The sequence below is a fragment of the Sinocyclocheilus anshuiensis genome, unplaced genomic scaffold (genome assembly GCF_001515605.1).
Source record: "Sinocyclocheilus anshuiensis isolate Anshui unplaced genomic scaffold, SAMN03320099.WGS_v1.1 scaffold4080, whole genome shotgun sequence".
Lineage (NCBI taxonomy): Eukaryota > Metazoa > Chordata > Actinopteri > Cypriniformes > Cyprinidae > Sinocyclocheilus > Sinocyclocheilus anshuiensis.
In genome coordinates, this window is record NW_015538295.1 from 38,171 (window position 1) to 48,877 (window position 10,707).

The window sequence follows — 10,707 nt, forward strand, 5'->3', positions numbered from 1 at the left end:
ATGCGGATTTTCGCATCTGACTGCCTCACCCCGCAGCGCGGGTATAAGAGGCAGCAGGTGCACTGCATTAATTCATGCTTTCGCTGAGGAGCCGAGCCGGTGACCCGGCAGCTCAGTGGTGGTACAGCAACTGTGGCGACGGGATGTGACGTATCCGTTGCCTCCTTCATAGAACGAGGGTTACATATGTAACCGAGATGAATTGGGATCCCTACCAACACGCCACAAGTGCTGCCCCCTCCAGTGCCCTGTGTAGGCCTCCTGATCCTTCCTATAAGGCAGACGAGAGGACCGGGCTCTACACAGAGAAGGTCGACTACAGCTGTTCCTGGCAACCCAACAGACTCCCATGCGGGCTGTATGAAAGTGTTCGGCTGGCCGTAGTTTGCCCGCCTCTGCTTTAGGGGCTCCGTAGGATATTTAAAACATACAAAAGTGTATTGCTACAAATAGATGGCAAATGCTTAGACTCTTCTCCACTCTTCAAACACACAAAAACTTCAGTCTTCACCGACAGTTTCTTGAGTAAAGAAAACTCTGAAATTAAAGAGGCAGCAGGTGCACTGCATTAATTCATGCTTTCGCTGAGGAGCCGAGCCGGTGACCCGGCAGCTCAGTGGTGGTACAGCAACTGTGGCGACGGGATGTGACGTATCCGTTGCCTCCTTCATAGAACGAGGGTTACATATGTAACCGAGATGAATTGGGATCCCTACCAACACGCCACAAGTGCTGCCCCCTCCAGTGCCCTGTGTAGGCCTCCTGATCCTTCCTATAAGGCAGACGATAGGACCGGGCTCTACACTGAGAAGGTCTACTACAGTTGTTCCTAGGACTTGGATAACACTGGGAAAGCGTGCCCTTCCATTTGGAAGAGGCCACACTGCGGAGTCACCTCCTCCCAGAGGGGGTTAATTGACATTTACTCACATGGAGTAACCCCGAGAGGCCCTACTGCACATGGAAGTCTCTGAGATGGCTCATGGCTGCATCATTTAGAGACGGCAGAATGTGGTCTGCCAGAAACACGGCCCTAGTAATTGTACTGTGGAAATACACATATGGGATCCCAACCGGGTCACAGGAATTCCTTGGCTGAAAGGCCTGGCGCCGGATGCTCCACCACATCTGGCCGCCGGAGTGCTGGAGGACTCGACAGGGTCTGACCGGTCAGGGGCCTCTCTGGAGAACTGGGGTGCTGCCCCCTCCAGTGCCCTGTGTAGGCCTCCTGATCCTTCCTATAAGGCAGACGATAGGACCGGGCTCTACACAGAGAAGGTCGACTACAGCTGTTCCTCGCAACCCAACAGTAGGACTTGGATAACACTGGGAAAGCATGCCCTTCCATTTGGAAGAGGACACACTGTAGAGTCACCTCCTCCCAGAGGGGGTTAAGTGACATTTACTCACATGGAGTAACACCGAGGGGCCCTACTGCACATGGAAGTCTCTGAGATGGCTCATGGCGGCATCATTTAGAGACAGCAGAATGTGGTCTGCCAGGGGAAACACGGCCTTAGTAGGTGTACCGTGGAAATACACATATGGGATCCCAACCGGGTCACTCATATGAGCTCTAGCCTCACACCAGATTTCAGGAATTCATTGGCTGAAAGGCCTGGCGCCGGACACTCCGCCATGTCTGGCCGCCAGATGCGCTGAGGAGCCGAGCCGGTGACCTGGCAGCTCAGTGGTGGTACAGCAACTGTGGCGACGGGATGTGACGTATCCGTTGCCTCCTTCATAGAACGAGGGTTACATATGTAACCGAGATGAATTGGGATCCCTACCAACACGCCACAAGTGCTGCCCCCTCCAGTGCCCTGTGTAGGCCTCCTGATCCTTCCTATAAGGCAGACGATAGGACCGGGCTCTACACTGAGAAGGTCTACTACAGTTGTTCCTAGGACTTGGATAACACTGGGAAAGCGTGCCCTTCCATTTGGAAGAGGCCACACTGCGGAGTCACCTCCTCCCAGAGGGGGTTAATTGACATTTACTCACATGGAGTAACCCCGAGAGGCCCTACTGCACATGGAAGTCTCTGAGATGGCTCATGGCTGCATCATTTAGAGACAGCAGAACGTGGTCTGCCAGGGGAAACACAGCCCTAGTAATTGTACCGTGGAAATACACATATGGGATCCCAACCGGGTCACTCATATGAGCTCTAGCCTCACACCAGATTTCAGGAATTCATTGGCTGAAAGGCCTGGCGCCGGACACTCCGCCATGTCTGGCCGCCAGAGTGCTGGAGGACTCAACAGGGTCTGCCCGGTCAGGGTACTCTCTGGAGAACTAGGCGTCCAGGACGCCGCAAGCCGACTCTGAACAGAGCCTCTCAGTGCCACTACCCGTTTGAGGTGAGAACACAGGAGGAAACCGGTTTGACACTCAGACTATAGAACCTAGCGAATGTGTTAGGAGTTGCCCAGCCCGCAGCTCTAACAATGTATGCTAGCGAGGCACCACGAGCCAGCGCCCAGGACGACGCAACACCCCTAGTGGAGCCTTCCCCTTCTGCTGTCCACTGTAACAGACAAAGAGCTGTTCTGAGGTCCTAAAGCTCTGAGTTATATCCACGTACTGTTGCAGTGCGCGTACAGGACAGAGCAAAGCTAGAGCTGGGTCTGCCTCCTCCAGGGGCAGCGCCTGCAGGTTCACCACCTGGTCCCTGAAGGGAGTGGTAGGAACCTTGGGCACGTAGCCGGGCCGGGGTCTCAGTGTTGCACTGGAATCAACCGGCCCAAAATGAAGGCACGATTCGTCGACCGAAAATGCCTGCAGGTCCCCCACCCTCTTGATCGAGGCCAATGCAGTCAGGAGCAGGGTTTTTAATAGAAAGAAACTTCAACTCGACTGACTGCAACGGCTCCAAGGGGGCAGTTTGTAGGGCTTTTAGCGCCAATACCATATCCCAAGAGGGCAAGGAGGAAGGCCTAGGATGATTTAACCTTCTGGCCCCCCTAAGAAACCTGACGACCAGATCATTCTTCCCCACCGACCTCCCCTCTATGGGGTCGTGATGGGCCGAAATAGCAGCAACGTAAACCTTAAGGGTGGAGGGGGACAGCCTACGCTCCAACCCTTGCTGCAAGAAGGAAAGCAAGGCTCTGATCGAACATCTCCGGGGGTCCTCCCGGTGGGAGGAACACCATTCGATGAACAGGTTCCACTTCAGCGCATAGGCCTGTCTTGTGGATGGCGCACGCACTGAAGCGATAGTGAGGGCTACCTCCTGGGGTAGGTCACTTAGAACCTCCGCGTCCCGTCCAGGGACCACACATGGAGTTTCCACAGGTCTGGACGCGGGTGCCAAAGGGTGCCCCGTCTCTGAGAAAGCAGATCCTTCCTCAGAGGAATCGGCCCGGGAGGGGCTGTCGCAAGGAGCATGAATTCCGGGAACCAGGTCCTGTTGGGCCAATATGGAGCCACTAACAAGACCTACTCCTCGTCCAACCTGATCTTGCACAGTGTCTGTGCGAGCAGGCTCACTGGGGGGAACACATATTTGCGCAGGCCCCGGGGCCAGCTGTGTGCCAGTGTGTCCATGCCTAGCGTTGCCTCGGTTAGGGAGTAGAACCACTGGCAGTGGGTGGCTTCTGGAGATGCAAACAGGTCTACCTGAGCAACTCCGAACCATCTCCAGATCAGCTGAACCACCTGGCGGCTGCCTGATTGAACACACCCGGGATGTGGATGGCACGAAGGGAACTCAGATGCTTCTGACTCCACAGGAGGAGGTGGCGGGCGAGTTGTGACATGCAACGGGAGCGTAAACCGCCTTGCCGGGTGATATACGCAACGGTCGCAGTGTTGTCCGTGCGGACCAGAACGTCCCTGGCCCGAAGGCGCCCTCTGAGGCGGCTCAGGGCAAGGCGTACTGCTAGCAACTCGAGGCAATTGATATGCCAACGCAGTTGGGGAACCCTTCCAAACACCTGACACTGCGTGCCCGTTGTACGTGGCCCCCCAGCCGGTGGCCGAGGCATCCGTGAATACCACAGCATGCCTGGATACCTGTATCAGGGGCACCCCTGCCCGGAGAAACAAGGGATCTGACCACAGGCTGAAGGTTCTGCGGCAGGCTGGTGTAATCTGAACCCGGTGAGTACCGCGTCGCCACCCCCACCTCAGGACTCGGCCATGGAGCCAGTGCTGAAACGGTCTCATATGGAGCAGACAGAGCGAAACTACCGCCGCAGCTGCAGCCATATCAGGAGCCTCTGAAATAATTTCAGTGGGACCGCCGTCCTGCCTGATAATGTCTTGAGGCAGTTCAGCACCGACTGAGCATGTTCCTGGGTGAGGTGTGCTGTGTGGCTGACCAAATCCAACTCCATGCCGAGAAAAGAGATCCTCTGCGTTGGCACGAGTTTGCTCTTTTCTCAGTTGACCTGAACACCCAACGGGCTGAGGTGTCTGAGCACCAGGTCCCTGTGTATGCACAACTGATCGCGAGACTGTGCGAATGTGAGCCAGTCGTCGAGATAGTTGAGAATGCGCACTCCCCATTCTCTCAAAGGACCAAGGGCTGCCTTTACGACTTTGGTGAAGACGCAAGGTGACAGGGACAGCCCGAAGGGCAGGACCTTGTACTGATATGCCTGACCCTCGAACGCGAACCGCAGGATTGGCCTGTGCCGCAGGAGGATCGAGACATGAAGGTACGCGTCCTTCAGGTCGATCGCTGCAAACCAATCTTGGGGACGGATGCACTCGAAAATGCTTTTCTGCATCAACATCTTGAACGGCAGCTCGTGAAGTGAACGGTTCAAAACTCGCTGATCCAAGATCGGTCGTAACCCACCACTTTTCTTGGGCACAATGAAGTAAGGGCTGTAAAACCTCTACCTCATATCGGCTGGAGGGGCCGGCTCTATCACAACCTTCGCCAGCAGGACTGCGATTTCCGCACGCAAGACAGGGGCATCGACAGCCTTGACTGAAGTAAACCGGATGCCCCTGAACTTGGGGGGACGCCAGGTGAACTGAATCGCGTAGCCGAGTCTGATGGTCCGCAGGAGCCACCGAGACGGACTGGGGAGCGCTAACCAGGCTCAGAGAGACCGTGCCAGAGGAACCAACGGAGCCACTGACGTGCCCACGGTGGGGCAGCGTGGTGGAACACAGGAACTCGGCCCGAGGCCTGTGACGGCAGAGGGCGGAGTCTGGGTGTGAAGTGTAACACTCACCTGATTCCTCCGTGTGTGGCAGAAAACACAGGGTCCCGGCTTGAGGCTTGTGACAACCCGGCGTGTGACGACATGAAGCAGGAACTTGAATGCTACAGCCCTTACCTGGTTCCACGAATGGGCAGGAGGGGTGCTCTTGGGCAACCCACTGCTGCCCGCTGGCGAGAGAGGAAGAGGGAAGTGACCATGTGATGCACAGTTCACAACTCTCTTCCTCTTGAGACCCAGAGACTGAGGAAAGCGCTCTTTTATTGTTTAAGTTTTGGGTACCGCTGGCTGCTGGGCCAGCGGCAGAACAAAAACAAAACTAAACAAAAGATTATCCATCCGTCCCTCCTCCGGGGGACGGAATGGTGCAGTCACCATCTCCCGATGAGCAGTCTTCTCCATCTCCGGGTCGCCCATCCCAGGGCCTTTTGCACTTGCGCTTATCGCCAGGTTTGGCGGGGGCCTGGACGGGCTGGGCGTCCTGCATGCGACCAGCTCCATGACACTGCCTGGTGGAAGGCTGCTGCATGGGAGCGGGGGCAGCCGCAGGGGGGCGCCCACGGCAATGAGCAGGCTGAGGGGCTGCAGCCGGGGTGGAAGCAGCAGGTTTCCTCCGGCGCAGGATGTATTTGAACGCCTCAGTCCTCCGAGAACTGCTGGGCAAAGCTCTCGACAGCATCGCCGTAAAGGCCGGTCCGTGACACGGGAGCATTCAGGAACTGCACCTTATCATGCTCCTTCATGTCAGCCAGACACAGCCAGAGATGGCGCTCCTGGTCCACTAGCGTGGACATCGCACGACCTAGAGACTGTGCGGACTGTGAGGTCCGTCGCAGTTCATGAAGAACTGTCAGGTCATGGCCACCCTCGTGCAGGTCTCTCAGGGCTTTGGCCTGATGGACCTGCAGCAACGCCATGGCATGAAGGGCAGAAGCCGCCTCCCCACAAGCTCTGTAAGCACTGCCAGTTAGACCTGACGAATACCTACAGGCCCGTGAGGGGAGACACCGCAATGTGGAAGCGGCTGTTGGACACAGTTGCATGGCCACAGACCGCTCCACTGAGGGAATGCCTGTGTACCCCAAAGCGGCTCCAGTTACGAGGGTGGTGAGAGCGGAGGAACTACAAGATTTGTTTCGGGCAATAAAATGTGCCTTACACGATCTTGTAAGCTCCTCATGCACCTCCGGGAAGAATGGCACTGGAGGGGGGCGACCTCCACCGAGAAACCACTCGTCCAGCCTCGAAGAATCGGGACGCGGTGGAAGATTCCAGACGAGGCCCACATTCTCGGCGGCCCGGGAAAGCATAGCTGTCATCTCTGGGTCTGGCTCGGACAACGCTGTCACACCCGAAGGGGGCAACGCAGTCGGGTCGTCATCCCCGGAGAGAGAGAGCTCGCCCTCCGATGCAGCGATTGACATCTGGTCTCGAGGGGGCGAACCAAAGGAAACGGCCGGCTCCCTCCACAGTGTAGAGGGGCCAGCACGTTCCTCCGGCCGCTCCACCGGCTGTGGAGTGCTTGAGGGGTGACGAACTCCCTCTGGGGAAGCCGTCACCGTGATCCTCGAATCACCTCTGAATCCACCGGACGCAGCGCCGCCCCGATTGCCGAGACAAACACTGGATCGAGGCAGAGGGACCCCGCCCCGTTTGACGTAACGGAGTCTTTCATGCAACTCCGAGATTGTCATGTCCCCACAAAAAGAACATGCACCATCCACAAACGCTTGCACAGCGTGCTCAATGCCCAGACACGTGAGACAGCGATCGTGACCGTCCTGAGGCGCCAGATAGCGACCGCACCCAGAAACGCACGGATGATAAGACATCTTTAAAAAGACGCGATCACCCGTGTTGCTCTTTTAGAGAAATGCTCTTTTGTGGGGAATGCTCTCACGCAGGGGAGCTGGCCACCACACACTCCTGGTGTGGCTGTCTGCACAAAGATGATTTTCTGTTCTCGCCGTGCAACCTTGACCACCGCTGCCGCGCCGTAATGCCGCTCGGCTCCGAAGCGAAAGGATGAATGAATGCGGTGCAGCTGCTGCCTCTTATACTCACGCTGTAATCAGCGGCAGCTGGGTGCAATAATCGCATGCCAATGTGCATTGGCTCGTTTAGTTACACTCGAAGTGGATTGGTCTCTCTGGCGAGATCCCAATTCGTTGGTCATCACAGACGTGACGTCGAGAGTGACCGACTGAAAGGGAACTAAATTATCACGGTTATCAGTATTATCATGGTATTGTTAAAATGTACTGGAAATGTTCAAAAATTACTGACACATAAATGGTTTCACCAAGTTTTGTATTTAAAATCAACAAACAATAAATAAAATTACTTTTTGTTTGCATAAACACTAAAACAATAACTTTACTAATGATGTCCAGATTTTAAATGACAACATGACTGACAACCCTTTTTCTACTAGCTTGTATGAAATGTTCAAATAAAGCTTTGAAAAAGTTTCATAAAATTGTGAGCCTCACATTTCAACCTTTAAAGAAAAGGGTTAAGTCAAAATGATAATTGATTAATAAATGATTATATGCATTTTATGTACTCCATAAATAATTCTAAATGCCTTGTCCAAGTTGTTTAAATGTGCAGAATTCACATCTATTTTTGGCCAAACAAAATCTGCTGCACACAGGCTGAATGTGAATGTAAGTCTCTGTAAATCCAATCTCTGACAGCAGGTGGCGCTTATGGAGCAGCAGAAGTACAGCTGTTTCCCTCCGTGAACAAAGAGATTAAGAACACTACTTTATTAGGTATTACATGGAGCGAAGATGAAAACAAAATGCCATTAAATCTTTTCTGAAGACAGTAAGAACCTTCAGAGGTACATTCATATAATTATTTCATTCATGTATTAATTTGTATAATTCCCTTAGCACTCTTTTAAAACCTCCCAGCTTTCTGCCATGTTTTTACACAAAACGAAACTACTGCCTGCTGTGTGCACCTGAGACTGTTAGCTAACTGTGCTTTATGCTGGACAGTATTTATTTATCCTCAGTTGTTCAATCAAATACGGTTAAAATGATAATTAAACCGTGGGGAATTTTATCATGATTTATCGTCAAACCGGTAATCATTCCATCCCTAAGTCAAATGTGTAACCTGTCAAAGTATACTCCATTTAATGTTGTGTGCGAACGCGGTCGGTCGACACATACGTTCTAGAAAGCTTCATCCATGTCTATTTTTCTCCATAAGTTATGACCGATAACACATATTTTTGAACTCTTTTAAACCAAAGCTAGGCTATCCCATACCCTCTCACTCACAAGCACTTGTCATTGTGAGTGTCTGTTGTTGTTGCAGTCTCTGCTATTTTGTTGTTGTTGTTCCGTCTCTTTAGTTTCGTTTTCTACTGTGAAACAGCGACCCGGGTCACCTTGTGGAACATCTGATTACTGCAAAACAAATTCAATGTGCATGTTACAAAAATCGGGTGGTGCGCGTACTATTCTGATGACAAAATTTGCATCACGCGCACTGTGTGATGTCCCTCATATTCGACAGTACTTTTGGCTTAATACTGACACACTGAATGTGTGTGTGAATGATGCAGATCTTCATTACTGTGTGTTTGTGTGTTTATAGTGTGGATCATGGAGGAGAGATCAGGATGACAGCGGGACCACGAAAGTGTAGGTCTACAAACACACGCACACACACACACACACACACACACACACTCACACACACACACACATACACACACACACATACTCTCTCTCATACACACACACACACACACACACAAATTGTTGTTTGACTATATTGTTAAGCTCATCTCATAGACTTTCATTGTTTTTCTATCAGGTTAATGATATCTTCTATTACCTAAACAAACATCACAGAAACCTGTGCAAAGCACTAGATTTAAAGAGAAACATGATTTGTCTAGTTCAGGGGCATCATGCAGTCATTTTTTTTTTGTCTCGTCATATATATATATATATATATATATATATGCGTGTATAACTGATATAGGCTTATGTTGTATTTAATTTTTCCTTTTTATGTGAAATATTCTCAAACTTGTTAACTATATCATGAGATATCTCGATTCTCAAATATGTGTAAGTAAATGCATTTTGCTCCTTTATAGATTATGTTAGTTGATCTATAATTGACAATGGGCAAAGTAGCCTAATAGTGTAATCTATTAACTATGCATAAAAACTCATCTTTTTACTTTAGTACCAGACATGGGTGTCATGCCATAAAATATTTTTAATACGACCAAAGTTGGGTATAACGCATTACTGTATTGTAATTACTTTTCCTGGTAACACAGTAATGTAATGCGTTACGTTTTAAATTTATGTAATTTGATTACAGTTACTCAACTGTATTCCTCAAATGCAGTGTTAAAAATATGAAGTAAAAACATATTTTGCTCGTCAGTATGCCCTTTAATAAATCACCAGATAATGCGAGCTAAAATGCAGACGAGTCCTAGAACATTTAGATGCAATGAAAGGTTGCCTATCATATTTCAAAATGTTGCACTTGATTTTACATATTTTAGTCTGGCATTATAGTTTGGAAAAAGTTCAACAAGTGAATGTGTACAAGTTTATGTCACAGTAACACTAATATAGGCGTACACTGTAAAAAATTACCTGTATATTTGACATCATAATACTGGCAGCAGGGTTGCCAGCCAGTTACTGTAATATTTACAGCATTGTTGCTGTAATTTCATTTTATTTCCCTCTTTGTTTCCTGATTACAGTAAATAACTGTATTTTTTAAAACCATTGCTGTATTTTTTTTACAGTAAACTACTTTAATGTGTGTATGCTATAATATTAATGAATATTAATGACTAGCAGGTGAATTTTACATTTAAACTATTCATTAACTGCATACGCTTTAAACAACATTTAACGGCATAAAGTGTTGTATAATGCATAACTTAATTAACCTGTTATTTCACAAAACAAAACAAAAAACAATAATAATTTGATACTTCTTAAACGGGTCAAAATTGAATATACAACTTTCAAATTTGCATGAAAGAAATGTCATAAAACATTGTATTTAGTATTATTTTGAATTCCAAAATAAATTGGACATGAAACTAAATAATATTAAATTACTTGAAACATATATTACCATGCTTAACTTTAAAACCCCAAGTTAACTAACATGGTCATAATTAAACAGTTCTAAAATCCACAAACACTGATGAATTTTCACCACTTCATGAACAGTACAACATGGCCAAAAAACAAGGCCCCAAGTGAGTCCAACAACACTTCTGATCAAAAAAGGAGAACAGTTCAGCTCCAGATGCTGTTCCATCCCAGGATGCAAAGAGTGGCTAGAAATATTAAAAAGAACAAATAGGACAATATATTAGATACATTATAAGACATAATAATACATTCAGAAGCAGATAGATGGATGACAGATACAGTCAGATAAAGATAAAGAATAATAAAAGAAAAAAAGAGATCTTGGTGTGTGTGTGTGTGTGTGTGTGTGTGTGTGTGTGTGT

General features: G+C 49.4%; 1 pseudogene; it reads left to right on the forward strand.

Moving 5' to 3' along the window:
- The window catches only part of LOC107683749 (protein NLRC3-like), a 38,256-nt pseudogene that overhangs the window by 18,020 nt on the left and 9,529 nt on the right, over positions 1-10,707 (forward strand).